General features: G+C 39.7%; 1 non-coding gene across 1 annotated transcript; it reads right to left on the bottom strand.

Moving 5' to 3' along the window:
• Positions 1-9,908: 9,908 nt before the first annotated feature.
• LOC147606518 (U6 spliceosomal RNA) lies at positions 9,909-10,011 on the bottom strand. The gene has a single exon (XR_015265004.1). It is a non-coding gene; the product is annotated as a U6 spliceosomal RNA (small nuclear RNA).
• Positions 10,012-16,493: the final 6,482 nt, after the last annotated feature.

Raw genomic sequence — 16,493 nt, 5'->3', positions numbered from 1 at the left:
GTTCAACACATGGCACAGCCCGGTGGTTGATTTCAAAGAAATCGGACTTGAATTCACAATCCCTTGATCAGAAAAGACCGGCCACATGACAAAATGCTGCTTCTTCAAATTTCAGGTACTACATCACTTGGCTGCTCAGCCTGCATCCCTTCAACAACTGGAACCTCCTTCAAAACTTCAGTCTTCTCTGCTGATTTATCTTCCACTGAAGTCTCCACTGACTGCTCACTCTGACTTGCTGTTTGCACACTCAAATTTATAATAGGTACTTCCACCTGAAGTTCTGGTTCCTGAAACACTTCCTCCACAGTCCTATCACTCTGAATCTTCACACTCTGCATCTTTTTCAATTCCTGTACCTGCTGAATCCAGTACTCACGTTCTTTCTTCAACTGTCTAACCTCTTCTACCAATCTTGCCTCATGCTGAGTTACAAACCCTGTTTTCATAACATCATAGGGATAATTTATCATTGTAGACATCCTCTCCTTGATCATTCCCCAAGAATCCTGCATAGTGCTATGCATTTGTTGCTTCAGAATCTGTACATCCCCTTGTGCCATCAGCACTCCATTTACATCCAACTCTTCATTCATCAACATCTGTTTTTCCAGCACCTGTACCAATGCTGAACTTGCCCAATCCAAATGTGGTGGTGTTCCTTGAAACTTTTTCAACCTGAACCCATTAATTGGTTTCTCAACCCTAGTTCCAAAAACATCAGCCACAATAAAGGTTCCTTGTCCCAGATCTTCAACAATTTGATAAGGCCCTTTGTATCTCAGTGTTAGCTTACCAGGATGAGGTCCCAACCTGGAATTGTACACCATCACCCAATCACCAACCTGAAACACCTTAAATTTGACATTCATACTCACCCAAGCCTGTCTTCTTCTTTGAATCACCTCAGTGATGTAAGAACTGACTAATCTGTCCTCTTCCAACTGCATCAAATACCTGCTCCTGTACTTCACTGACAAACTTGGAGACATTTTCTCAGCAGTTACTCTTAAACTTGGTACCACAAATTCCATAGGCACAACTGCTTCTAATCCATATACCAACCTGAATGGTGTCATCCCTGTTGTAACTTTAAAAGCTATTCTATGAGACCACAAAGCAGAGTCCAGCTTCAAGTCCCAATCTTTCTGGTTATCCTGCACAATCTTCTTTAGGATCCTTACCAATGTCTTGTTGGTACTCTCAGCTTGTCCATTCGCCTGGGGATGATAAGCTGTAGACTTTTTGTGCATAATCATATGAGTTCTTGTTAGTTCAGAAATTACATCATTCAGAAAGTGAGTTCCCCTATCACTTACCAGTTCTACAGGACACCCAAACCTGGTCATGATGTTGTGATACAAGAACTTGGCAACACTTGCAGCCTTGTTATCCTTCAGAGCTACAGCCTCAGCCCATTTTGTACAATAATCAGTAGCAACAAGGATATACCTATTACCTCTTGGAGTTGTTGGTTTGACAGGTCCCACAAAATCAATTCCCCACTTCTGAAATGGTTCCAAAGGCAAAATAGGATGATCTGATATCCTATCTGAATTATCTGGCTGTCCAAGCTTTTGACAAATCACACAGCTCTTGGCATAGTCATGGGCATCTTTCAAAACTGTAGGCCACCACAAACCAGCCTGCAATATTTTTTTTCCTGTAATATCCCCTGAGAAATGTCCTCCTGCTGTTCCTGAATGTGCTTCCTGAAGTACTGCCTTCTGCTCATACTCAGGTACACATCTTCTTATCACCTGGTCAATTCCCTTTCTGTACAATGCTCCAGCAATCACTAAGAATGGTCTACTCTTCAAAGCAAACTTCCTTCTCTGATCTGGAGTAAATTTTACTGGCATAAATCCCTCAGTTAAAAATGTCAAAAACTGATCATACCAGGAATCCGACTCAGCAGCCTGAACTTCAAACAATGGGGCATCTGGTAGATCATCATCCACCCCACTTGGTGCTTCTCCAGTTTCCAACCTGCTAAAGTAATCAGCAATAGCATGCTCTTTCCCCAAAGCTTCTCTTTCAGTCACAGCATAATTCCTTTCTGCAGATGATAATATCGGACTGGCATAAAATACTGGCCTGTACCATCCTGTCACCCTCTCCTGCATCAAAATTGCCCCTATTGCTACATCTGAGGCATCAACAAAAATATGGAAAGGTAGAGTCCAATCTGGAGGCTGCAAAACTGGTGCAACAGCTACCATCTTCTTCAACAATTGAAATGCCTTCTCTTGAGGCTCAGCCCACAGAAAAGGCACATCCTTCTTAGTTAAATGTGTCAATGGTGCACAAATATTGGCTAAATATCTGAGGTACCTGGCATGCCATTTGATCTGACCCACAAACCTCATTACTTCCTTCACATTGGTAGGAGACTTTGCTGTTTGAATAGCCTCAACCTTCTTCACATCAATTGCCATGCCTTCCTGTGAGATCACATGACCCAACAAAATCCCACTCTTCACAGCAATCACACTCTTGTAAGGGTTCAAGGCCAGTCTGAACTGCCTACACCTCTCCAAACACAACTTCAGATGCATCAGATGTAAGTCCTTCTTACCAAAAACAGAGAAATCATCAACAAATACTCTCATGAAGTCTTGTAAGTGTGGCTCAAAAACCTTATGTGCCACATAATTGAATGATGGTGGGCCATTTTTCAAACCAAAACTCATGACAGTAAAATCATATGCACCAAACTCAGTGATGAAAGCAGTTTTATGCTGATCCTCCTCAGCAACACTAATCTGATAGTAACCTGAAAAACCATCCAGAAAGCTATACATTTCATGACCTGCTACAGCATCTAACACTGCATCACAAAATGGCATTGGAAAAGGATCTGTTATGGTTGCTGCATTGAGTTTCCTGTAATCAACACATACCCTCAGCTTCCCATTTTTCTTAGGTACCACAATTATTGGAGATAACCATGTCACCTGGCTCACAGGTTTAATGAACCCTACTGCCAACAACTTATCTATTTCTTCCTTCACCTGCAATGCAAAATTCGGATTCATCCTATACCTTTGCTGCACCACTGGAACTGCATCTGTTCGTAAATTAATCCGATGCTGATGTAATGCAGGATCTATACCCTTCACCTGAGAATATTCCCAAGCAAAGACATCTATATAGTCCTGTAACAATTGCAAAAGATCCTCCAAAAATTGTCCTTCCACCTGCACACTTACTTTCACCATCCTTGGTTCTGCATCTGTACCCAAATTCAATTCCTTAAGATCATCTTCTTTAACCCGACTGGACGTGCCATACTTCTTGTCATAAATCCTTGCAGCCATTTCTCCTGCCTCCTTTTGCTCTTGTTCCATCTGTTCCTTGGTAGCAATCTCTGTTTGCTGTTCCAGCAACTGTCTGAACACTGTCCCTTCAATCTCTTGACCTGGCAAGAACTCAGACTCTTCCTGATTCTGATCTTCCACAAGCTGCAATATTCTTTCTACATCAACATCAAATAGTGGCACCACTGTTGGATTAGCCATTAAAAACTATTCCTCCTCATCATCTTCTATTTCTTCAGCAAGATTAATTGTCTGTGCAAACAATGGCTTTTCTTTAAGAGACATATTTCTCTTACCCTGCATGGTTACAGTAATCTTCTTTTTCCCCTTGGTCAGAACCACCACATTCAATCCCCAATCCTGTTTAACTTTAGCCATTCTAAACCAAGGCCTACCCAGTAACATTTCATAAGGTGATAGTGATTCTGACATTCTGATTACCACAAAATTTACCAAGAATCCCATACCTGCAACTTCAATTTCCTGCTGCTTCAAAATTCCCAATGGTTGCACCCTGGTTTGATCTGCCATTTTCACCTGAAATGGTGCTGGGGCTAAACTTGCTGCACCCATTTCTTTGTATACAATTTCAGGGAGAATGTTAACCCCTGATCCTCCATCCAAAAGAACTTCATCAAACACCCTGCCCTGGTACTCAACCTTAATGACAGGAACCACAAAGTCAACATCTGCTGGATCAATGGTATTAACTGCTGGAACCAAAGTCGGATGATCTCCTGACTGCTGACCCTGAAGTCTTTTAAGCAATCTTTCCTTAAATGCTGGAACCAAAGCTAACAACTGATCTAATGACAATTGCAAGGGAGAATTTATGAGTACCTCAAACCAATCTTTGTCCCTTTCATCCTTCATCTTCACATGGCTTTCTGACTGATGCAGAACTAACTCTTCTTCATCCTCCAACTCCGATTCTTCTTGCTTGTCCTGATGCTTCAAAATTCTTCTTTGTACCTGGTCCCTGATGCCTTTTTGTTCCTTCCAATCAATTGGTCCCTTTTGTTTAGACCTGGTAACAGCTAATACCTTAATATCCTCAATATGCTCTTTACTTTGCTGCTCCTGTATGTTTGGACCTTGCTCTACCTGTACCTGTTCATCCTCTAATTGAATCATGATTACATTTGCTTGAGCTGCTGGTTGATTCTGTTGTTGCTGCTGCCCCTGCTGGTTATTTTGATTGTTCCTAAGCACTGGGACACCTCTTTCTTCTCTATGTTTCACCCATAAGGCACAATTTGGCCCTATCCAATGATCTGGTGCTGAACAATAAACACAAGGCATGACTCTTGCCTGTCTTCCTTCATTGTTTTCCTGTTCCCTCCATGGTGGTCTATCAGATCTTGCTCTCTGAAATACTCCTCGGCCCCTAGTTGGAGCGGCCTGGTTTGCTGCAACCTCACCTCTGCCTCTACCTGCATAAGGTGTAGTCTGACCCCTATTCTTGGGATTATACCAACATAAAGCTGTCGTATGCCCATCCTTGTCACAAATTTCACAAAACTTCTTTTCTTTTGGTGCTGCAACAGAATAACCTTTCTTTCTCAATTTACTTACCAAATCCTCCTCTTTGGATTGCTTTGCTTTGGTCTTGTGTTTTTTCTTTGTCTTCACCTCTTCTTCCTCACTGTCGGATCCTACTTCTGAATCCTCCTGCTCAGAATCTGATGCTGACTCTGGCTGGTCATCGGAATCCGAATCATTCTTTCTGGTGTGTTTGCCCTTGCAGCTTCCAAGTCTTTTCTCTACTCGAGCTGCTGCAATTACCAAATCATTAATTCCACCTGCAATATCAATGCTAGCCACTGCATTTTTCAGCCCACTTCTCAAGCTTTTCAGAAAATAACCGGCCAGCATCTCATTGGTGGGTCTCTCATTTCCCTGTAACCTTTCAACCAGAATTCTGAATTTCTGAGCATAGTCCTCTACAAGCATCTTCTTTTGTCTGATGTCTCGGAGTTTTCTTAAAATGTCTGTTGGAGTCTTTTCCTTCCTGAATCTCTGTAAAAAGGCTGTTCTAAGATCATCATATGTTGGGAAGTGTGGTATCCCATATTGGCTAAACCAACTCATGGCCTTCCCTTCTAGAGTTGCTGCAAATTGCTGCAATTTAACTGCATCATTGTACAACACAGTATACCCATTTGCTTCCCATTTTGTCTCAAACTGAGCTACATGACAATCAGCATCCTCCTTAGATCCTCCGCTGAATTTAGCTGCTTTCACCCTAGGGTTGGGTAGTTGTTGAGCCATCGGATTTGGCTGAGGTGGTTTCCTAGGTCTTTGCCTGGTAGCCCCCCTTAATGGGTTGAACTGAAGACTCCTTCTAACTCCTGCAGACCTTCCTGTCAGGATTAGGGCGCCTAGAAGTCCCCCCACTAGCCTCTTCTCTGGTGCAACTGAACTTTCCCCCCCTTGGCCTACAACAATTTCTTCAGGGATTTGGTGTTCCTGATCATCTTCACCCTCGTCAGCATAATGAAACGGGTCAGGGTTACCAATTCGGGCCTGAGCCCTGGTATAGTAAACCCTTCCTACTCTTCTGTCCCCCTCTGACATTCATTTCCCTTCTCGTAACAGAACGGGACCAGCGGGATCGCCAATGTGTTTGGGGTTCTCAAACACAACACAACTAACTACTTCTGACACAGCAAAGACACCCCCATTAGGTAACACTAACTTCAATTCCCACATCAGGCTAAACACAAACATCTTCCTCCATAGAGAACACAGATTAAGCAGAGATTTGCTAAACAAGATAGAGAATAACAGAACAGAACTGAAATACCATGTTTGATTGATCAAGATGAATCATACATTGCTTTCTTCTTCTTCTTCTTGTTGTTGTTGTTGTTGTAAAAGACGACTACAAAGCCCCTATAAATAGGCGACTTCAGATAGTTTAGACGGTTGTAACTAGAATGTCACAAGACACTAACAGATGATATCCGACTAACCAGATCATAACAAACTCCGACTGAGCAATAATCCAACTGAGTAGAATTCCGACTGAGCAACAATCCGACTGAGCAAAGATACATATATCCGACTAAGCAACTATCAGGTAACTATTAGTTATTCTATCTGTAGTTCAACACTAGGCAGCATCACAATCACCCACCTCAATAGGCAAACCTTGTTCTCCCAATGGTATGAGGGATACCATGGGCCAACTCCGGGCCTTACTAACGTCTCCGCCGGCCGTCCGGCTACATAAGCACAAGAATGGGGCAGCGTCAAGGCAGGGAGAAGTTGTACCTGTACCTTAATTTAACCAAGATAACAATCCATTTACTCACTAAACCATATATAGGACTAAGATCCATGTCACCTTCTTTAAGAAAACAATCCTTTTCACAAAGATTTTAGCATTTCAACTTGAGATTACGATAAGACATTCTTTATTAATGCATATACTATTGCTTAAAAGAATACAAACTTTAAATAGTAAATCAATCAAATAGATCACTATTAACAATTAATAGAGAAGTCGGGGCCATACCTCAACCCCTAAGAATGATATATAATTGAAAAATAAAATATGTATATACCTTATAGAAATTTATCATTTACAAGAGCTTTAGAACTTGACATATGAGAATAGAGTCTTCTAATACCTTGTCTTTTGATTGAAATCATCCAATAATCTCCAAGCTTTATCTCCTCTTACTCATACTGGGACTCTTCTCTCTTTCTAAGGTCTATTGCAAAATAACCTTCTCTCACAGGGCTACGGCATACTATTCTTTCTCTAAAAGAAAAACTATGGAGTTTTTGTCTCTTCCTCCGAAATACCATAGCAATCTAAGCTTCTTTTCTAAGATATTAGATAAGAATGAAGGGATATATACATAAAATCTAGGATTACCTTGAGGCTACTTGTTGCCTTCTCACACATTTCTCTGTGTAGAGACTCTGACAAGAACAGCAAATTGTTTTGGCCATAACTCTCTGATAAAAACTCAAAATATGGTCATATAACCAGTCAAAAGAACGAGAAGGCATCTGGTCTATAAGCTAGCGTAGGAAGAATAGATAAAAACATCTGTATATAGCCACAAACGAACCATCTTTAGAAACGCATTATTTTTCCACATTTTTAGTGCGCATGGACTCTAAATGTGTAAAAGTACTCTAAATATGATCTCTTATCACCTAAATTCAAAATACTTTTTTTGGGGATACTTATCTCTTAATAGAACTATTCTTATGTTCTTATTTCTTTTAGGATTTTTGGAGCTAATATTTTTATTCTAACACTTTCCTAATGTTTCTAGCCTTGTTGTCTCACTCCTTTCTAATTACACTCTCTTTTCTTATTGAAATCTATATTAAAAGATACACATACATACATGGCTTGGGAGGGACCTTACAATCTCCCCCACTTAAAAGATTCGAGATGCCCTCATCTCACGAGCTGGGGTAGTATCTAAGTAGATCCTCCTGTCTCTTTCAAAGTGGTGTGTCCACTAGGTAAAAATCTTCTTTTATCTAAATATTATTCGTAAAGAGTCATTTATTTCATGTGCTTGGCTCGTTTTGTTGTGCCTCCAAAAAGGTCTTTATTATTCTAAAGTTAATTGGCCTTATTATCCTAATTTCATGTATCTATATACCTCTCATATGGTATGAACCTTCGAATTCCTTATTTTATACCCCCATGTAATATCGTACTTAACAAATTATCATGGAAAAACGTAAGGAAATCAATTCTTTACGCAATCTAACCTATGATAGCAATTTCATAATCTTAGTATCGTCTTGTAGAATACCTCTATTCATCATGCACATTACTACACATGAATCTTGCACCAAGCATCTTCTATTTACTTATAGAAATACTTGTTGAATTAGATAATCTTTAATCCTGCTATCCCTATTTCTTGACCTAATTTTTACTCTAGCTCATGATTCCTTGTAGCCAAGGGTGGGCTTGACATTCCTTTGAATTAGGGGACCTCTTCTTGATTAACATGGAAGGACTCATGTCCTTCTCGACACTTTCTATATTTAAAAAAACTTTATCATAGTCTCTGGTTATAATTATAGCTTCTGAGCATTCTTGATGAGATTATTCAAAGGCAGATTAAGCTTCCAAATGAATCGATGGACAAGAGTTACCTCATCCATCTCTGGAGTAAATCGGAGAAGTTTAACTAAAGTTTGGTGGTATTCTTTTAGGGTCTTCCTTTCTTGGGTTAGCTCTAAAAATTCATTCATTTTATCCTTCTCAAGATCCTAGAGGACAAAACCTTTCACGAAGGTGTAATTTCATGACATCTCATAACTGATTCTAGCTCCAGTGGTTAGATTGACAACAATGCTTCTAACTTTCTAGCTCCAGTGGTTAGATTGACAACAATGCTTCTAACTTTCTAGCTCCAGTGGTTAGATTGACAACAATGCTTCCAACTAATTTGGCATTTCTTATGATTTTTAGACGCGAGCAAGGGTGAGTTTGCTTCTTTCATTGTATCGATTAAAAGTTCAAAACTATCAAATACTTATCATAGCACCACATTAGAAGACAATCAGGATTAATACATCTGAGATCTTCATTTTTTTGAGAATTACACATCTGGTACCTTGGGATTGACACATCATCCTCTGGAAATTACACATCCGAAGTTAGACCCATGTTTGTCTGAGATGGGTTCAAGATCTTGGATGATTGTCCTAGTGTAAAGCATCCAATGGATAACATTCACACGTCAACTATTCAAACCTTAATGGAGTTATAACCTTAATAGTTTATAATATGCGAACTAATGAGATATATCCTTAAAATTTCTCTAAACAAAGTTTTGGTCTATCCTTCTATTAAGTTTCTCACTAGATTCTTAATTTGATCACCCTATGTTTTTCCTCACAAAAGGTTTCCTCCCCAATCTAATTTCTCAAATTTATTGTATAAATATCTTGCGTGGGCCCCCCAAGATACAATCACAATTTCATAGGATGATTGTCTCAACATGTGAGGATATTTAAATCACTTCTATGGCCAATAGAGATGATTGATTCGTCCTCATATGATAAACAATCACTTGTTTTAATCCCTTTGATAGTTAACCTTTGAAAATAAATCCTAGGAACTAAGATCGGCTCTGATACCACTTCTAAGGTTTCCCCCCTTCCAAAATAGGGGAAACACTTAAGATAGTCCACTCAGTCTTATCTTGGAGGAAATTTCCTACTCATCGACACCTTGACCATGCAGAGATTCAAGGATATGATTTATAGGTAAGACCTAGTTCTATCTCGCAGGGGGAGCATGGTCTTCTAAAAATCAAATCACCCATAGGGTAATTGATCATAATTTGGGCAACTACTAGTCTTGATTCCTAGAGACAATGCTTTTTTCCTCATCCATGCAAGGCACAGTCGCGCGGGCCTAGTCTTCTACAATAGAATTGTCCGAGAACCTATTTATCTAAACTTAGGGCTTTCACTTAATATGTTGGAAAGCTACCCGACTAATCGGGTCCACCCGTCCGTAGGATGGTGCCGTCGGGGCATTCCATCCTCCCACTTTCCATCCTACTCACGCGTCAATTTGTTTTCTAATTCATCAAAAATTTGGACCATTTCTCGATTTGTGTGTGTCATCCTTGGGCAGGGGCCATGCTAATCTTCTCTGTATCGTTCCAATTTTATCAAATGTCCCCGTTAGGTCCCTCCCAAGCCATGTATGTATGTGTCTCTTTTAATATAGATTTCAATAAGGAAAGAGAGTGTAATTAGAGAAGAGTGAGACAACAAGGCTAGAAACATTAGGAAAGTGTTAGAATAAAAATATTAGCTCCAAAAATCCTAAAAGAAATAAGAACATAAGATTAGTTCTATTAAGAGATAAGTATCCCCAAAAATAAAATTTCGAATTTAGGTGATAAGAGGTCATATTTAGAGTACTTTTACACATTTAGAGTCCATGCATACTAAAAATAGGGAAAAACAACGCGTTTCTAAAGATGGTGCATTTGTGGCTGTATACAGACGTTTTTGCCTATTTTGCTCACGCTGGCTTGTAGAGTAGATGCCTTCTCGTTCTTTTGACTGGTTTTATGACCATATTCTGAGTTTTTATCAGAGAGTTATGGCCGAAACAATTTGCTGTTTCTGTCGGGGTCTCTACACAAAGAAATCTGTGAGAAGGCAACAAGTAGCCTCAAGGTAATCCTAGAGTTTGAGATGTATATATCCCTTCATTCTTATCTAATATCTTAGAAAAGAAGCTTAGATTGCTATGGTATTTCGGAGGAAGAGACCAAAACTCCATAGCTTTTCTTTTAGAGAAAGAATAGTATGCTGTAGCCCTGTAAGAGAAGGTTATTTTGCAATAGACCTTAGAAAGAGAGAAGAGTCCCAGTATGAGTAAGAGGAGATAAAGCTTGGAGATTATTGGATGATTTCAATCAAAAGACAAGGTATTAGAAGACTCTATTCTCATATGTCAAGTTCTAAAGCTCTTGTTAACGAGCAAAGGCAACGATAAACGATAAATTTCTATAAGGTATATACATATTTTATTTTTCAATTATATATCATTCTTAGGGGTTGAGGTATGACCCCGGCTTCTCTATTAATTGTTAATAGTGATCTATTTGATTGATTTACTATTTAAAGTTTGTATTCTTTTAAGCAATAACATATGCCTTAATAAAGAATGTCTTATCGTAATCTCAACTTAAAATGCTAAAATCTTTGTGAAAAGGATTGTTTTATTAAAGAAGGTGACATGGATCTTAGTCCTATGGTTTAGTAAGTAAATGGATTGTTATCTTGGTTAAATTAAGGTACAGGTACAACTTCTCCCTGCCTTGATGCTGCCCCGTTCTTGTGCTTGTGTAGCCGGACGACGGAGATGTTAGTAAGGCTCGGAGTTGGCCCATGGTATCCCTCATACCATTGGGAGAATGAGGTTTGCTGATTGAGGCGATTGATTATGATGCTGCCTAGTTCTGAGGGCCCAGGCTAGTGCGGTGAATTAGCCCATCCTAGTGCGCAGACATCTCTCTGAGCGGCGGAGGATCGAGCAATGGAGCCTGAGAGGGCGACAGGCCGGCTTGAGTCCTCACCACCAGTGGCGACCGCCGACGATGAGGTGTATGGTCTCTTAGGGTTTTGCCCAGCATGTAGAGGCTGGAAGGCCGAATTCTAGATCATCGGCGGTATAAAGGAAAAGAATAAGAGATCCGGTTTGGCTTGTATGAAATTGATTCATGTATAAACTTTTTTGCTATAAATCTTGTCTTGGTATTATTGTATTGTATAAAAAGGCTGTCTTAATAAACCTTGTGAAAAGAGCCTTAATTAAGGAACATGTTTATTTATGTCAAACAGTGTGGTAGGATTAATTAGAAAACAAATTGACGCGTGAGTAGGGTGGAAAGTGGGAGGATAGAATGCCCCGACGGCACCATCCTACGGACGGGTGGACCCGATTAATCGGGTAGCTTTCCAACATATTAAGTGAAAGCCCTACATTTAGATAAATAGGTTCTCGAACAATTCTATTGTGGAAGACTAGGCCAGCGAGACTGTGCCTTGCATGGATGAGGAAAAAAGCATTGTCTCTAGGAATCAAGACTAGTAGTTGCCCAAATTATGATCAATTACCCTATGGGTGATTTTATTTTTAGAAGACCATGCTCCCCCTGGCGGGATAGAACTAGGTCTTACCTATAAATCGTATCCTTGAATCTCTGCATGGTCAAGGTGTCGATGAGTAGGAAATTTTCTCCAAGATAAGACTTAGTGGACTATCTTAAGTGTTTCCCCTATTTTGGAAGGGGGGGAACCTTACATCACAAGTGTTCTATTCAAGTGGTATTGCTTAATGTAAAAACAACTTGTAAACAAACAGCTAGTGTCCACACTTGTATGGTCATAACTTAAAAAATGGTCAAGGTCCACTATCTCCTGCCTTAAAAGCAAGCAGATACGCAAATTTGTGACTTCCCTATTTGGCTAAGCTCCTCATCATGGTAATGTTTCTTCATAAAGTCTAGTACCGTCTCATAAACGATAGGCTTCCGTTACGTAAGGTAAGAATGTGAAGCACGTCATGGTAGGAGAGCCTATGGAGTAACCTGTAGAATGGTTAATAGATCTCATAAATAACGGTTGGGTGAAAGATAGCTCCTATTTTTCCGCTTGTACAAGGGTGAAAAACACATCCAAGGTGCTAGGAGGAAGTACATAATATTTTCTTATCCACCTCAATTGAATTCCCCACCAAGGCCTTACGAAGAATTACCCCTTATGAGGCTTAGAATAACAAGAAGCCCTCTATGACTCATTTGCATGTTTTTGGTTATCTTATTTATGCTCTTCTTCTTGAGAAACAATGCAAAGGGTATAGACTCTACCTTTCAGGCAGCACAAAGTGGAATTTGGTGAGTAGAGCTATCTTTGATGAGAACTCAGTTTAACCCATGTTTTTATGCAAGAAAATAATAAAATCTATGCTCACAGGATATATTTGATATAATCCTACCTTTGTATATTAATGAGTAGCCCCATCTATGAAGCAAGTGATTGCTAAAAAAGCTACTACAAATCAACTCATACTAGGTGAAAATCAACTCGAATTTAAGCCCATAGATGACTCTACTGATAATAAGGCAATTGTGGATGTAGAAAGGGAACCCATATAGGACAATGCAGTTGGGATAAGGAAAGGACAACCATGCAGGTGTCCAAGAGTATGCCAAAATGGTTGGTGCAAACATTGCGAGATAGCAAATCAATACTCCTTTACCTAGTAGGACACGTGCATGGCTTCCCTTTTGTGGATCATGCTCACATTTCCAATATATGTAATGAAGAGGGATCTATTTCCCTTGAGGAAGCACAAGAAAGTGATCCATTCAAGTAGGATGAGGAGAGGACGAGTAAGACTCAATCTTCAAAAAATGACAATTGGTGTTTAGCAGATTTACCTTATGGTAAAAAGGCCATTGTTGGTACAAAGTGGTTGTTGGTACAAAGTGGGTTTATAAGCTTAAGTACAAAGTTGATGGTAATTTTGAGATCACTACAAGGCAAGGATTGCTACAAAGTGTTACACTCAAGGGTTAAGGGTATATTTTATGATGAGACCTTTGCATCCACATTGTGTATGACTACAATTAGATGCATTATTGCGTTCGCATCCCATCATGGTTTGAATGCACATCATTTGGAATCGAGGTTGTCTTCTTGAATGGTGACTTGCATGAGGATGTTTATGTATCTCAGCCTCATGGTTTTGTTGAGAGCAGGTAGAAATCTAAAGTATGCAAGTTAAGGTTTGAGAAAATAAATGCATACTTGGTCATTAGGGGGCATTTGGACATATTTTGGGCCTTTTACTAATGAAAGTAATTAGCAATGGACCAACAGGAATAGAAGATTGTGCACATTTGGTCTCCTTTAAATATAGGGAGGGAGACTAGGCTATAGGGAGGGGGACTAGGCTTTCAGTACTAATAATTACACTTGTCCCTTTGAAAAAAAGTAGGGGGTTTAGGGTAGGTATGGTGCCACTATTTTCGTGGCGCAAAAAGACCATGAAAATTTAGAAATTCTCGAGATCCCCCCAAAACTCACATTTCCCCCCAAAAACCCATCTCAAATTTCATTGTAATAAAAAATTTCAATTTCAAGTCTGCTTTTTCTCTTGAACGTCCAAATTAAACTCTTCCTCCCTTTCTTTTCCATCTCTACAAGCTAATAGCGAGAAGTCTGCACCAATTGACACCCCATTGAAAGAATGCATTCTGTCACCACCTACTCTTGCCTTCCCATGCAATGATGAAGTTATTGATGCTAACGAGAGGACATGTCAAATGAGATGTGGGCAGCAGTTCATGAGAAAGTTAATGAGAATATGTTCTCTATTATTTCACCTCCATTCTCTAAAGTGGATTTTACCAAGGGCACAAAAAACAACTTTAGACGCCCAAGCATCCAGGAGGAAGTTCAAACAATTGTTTCTCCTAGAAGTAAGCATACAATGAAAACCTTACCATCTTATTTGGGAGAATATGAGAACTATTCTCAAACCTTGAGGATACCCTCCATGCATAGAAGGTTGACAAAGGAAATGGATATGGGTATCATGCAAGCTATTTTGTCAGCACACCAGCGGCTTGTACCTTACCTTTGCTTGATTTGATAAAGCTTTGACCAGAGTTGTGGAATGATATTGCCACATGTTTGTCAGAGCAGGTATTACTACAAAGGGGTCACTATGTTTGTCAGAGCAGGTATTACTACAAAGGGGTCACCATCAATGTACTATACACCCTGAGACAAAGCATGTTATGCCAGTTTCTATCAACAAAGTAGGAAAATTTTGTGAGGACGATTAGGGAAATGCTACCCTCCCATTAGAAGTGTGAAAAGTAGCTTCAACTGCAATACTTGATAGTGGTGCATGAGTGGGCATTGTGACAAGGTCCATTTGGGAAAAGTGGGTCAAACCAGCTATTAGAAGTACGAGGATGTGCTTGCAGCTAGCAGATGGAAGCTTAGAACATCCCATTGGGCTGCTAGAGAACATATTGGTCACCACATGTGGGATTGAATATGAGCCACATTTGTTCAAATGATTCAAGATTGGGGATACAATTATTTGTATCTTTGACATGATTTTATCATCACAAGGGTCAACCTGAAGAATCATTCATATCGTGATGTAACGCGGTCTCCAATAGCTGAGTTTGATTCTGCTTCATCTGAGGGCTCAATAGTTACATTGTCAGATGGGCGAGAAGATTTGTGGATGTGTGGAGCCTCATGTAAGGATTTCAACACTGAGAGACTTAAGGGTAATCGATGGTGTATGGCAACATCCTGGTGGCCACCTCGTCTCCTCATAACAATTTTGGAACATGTTAAATGAGCACACACCATTCCCAAAGAGCAACTCCAGTGATGATGATTTAGAAGGTTCACCTTGATAACATGATCCCTCTCACAATGCTTTCCATTACCATAACAATATGCACATGATTGGGGAGACACAATCATATAGCGAGTAATCATCATGTGTAACATATCGAAGCACAAAACAAACTTGCAGCAATGTGATCGCATAAACCGTACTTGAGCATGTATATAACAAAGGATACTAAAATGTGGTTTACATGGCCAAGGGTTCTTCAAAGCTCATATATACAACCTCAAAATATCTTGGAATCCAATTGAGCTCGATAAGAAATCTCATGTACTTCCTCTTAGCACCTTGGCTGCACATGTTTTTTCACCCTTGTACAATGGGAAAAATAGCTGGGGCTATCTTTTGACCGAGAATTTAGGAGTGCGGAGATATTCTGGGAGATATTCACGGAAAAGAGAAGAGGCGGAGAGAATCAGGCAAGAGGTGGAGATATTCTGGGAGTGAATCATGGAGAAATCAATAGGATTAGATTCTTGATGTAAACTCTATAAATTGAGGCATTGGCCTAATGAGAATTTGCTGGTTTTTGAGTATCCATGCCTACATTAATCTATTTGCTAATTACACACTAATTATGTCTTAATTATTTGCTAATCACTTTATTAATGATGATTGATTCTAGTGTTTGATCCACCATAGCTCATCATTATGCTCAAATTTCAACACAGATCAGAGTCAAGGAAGCAAATATACCCAAGACAATCGTCAATATCCGTTATGGCCACTATGAGTTTATTGTAATGTGATTCAGGTTAACCAATGCTCTTGCAACCTTCAACTGCCTAATGCAAGATATATTCCTTACTTGGATAAATTTGTGCTTGTATTTTTTGATGACATCTTAGTCTACTATAAGTCAATGGAAGAGCATGAGGAGCATGTGTGTAGGGTTTTGCAATTGCTACGTAGGCATAAACTCTATGCTAAGAAGAGCAAATGTACCTTCTTTACTCATCAAATTGAGTATCTTGGATTTATCGTCTCTCCAAAGATGGTATCTCAGTAGATCCCACCAGGTCAAAGATATACTGGAGTGGCCATCCCCTAAATAAGTTTGTGAAGTTCGTGGGTTTTTGGGGATCACAAAATGGTACAGGATTTTCATCAAAGATTATGTCCTGGTAGCTGCACCCTTCATGGATCTTCTTAAGAAGGATTGCAAAATAGTGTGGTTGCCAATACATCAAAACCATTTTTATCAGCTCAAGGCC

This window comes from Cibotium barometz, chromosome 57 (assembly GCF_041138505.1).
Source record: "Cibotium barometz isolate CiBa-2024 chromosome 57, ASM4113850v1, whole genome shotgun sequence".
Taxonomy (NCBI): domain Eukaryota; kingdom Viridiplantae; phylum Streptophyta; class Polypodiopsida; order Cyatheales; family Cibotiaceae; genus Cibotium; species Cibotium barometz.
Note: the sequence above shows the minus strand (reverse complement) of the source record. Positions and strands in the feature narration are given on the sequence as shown.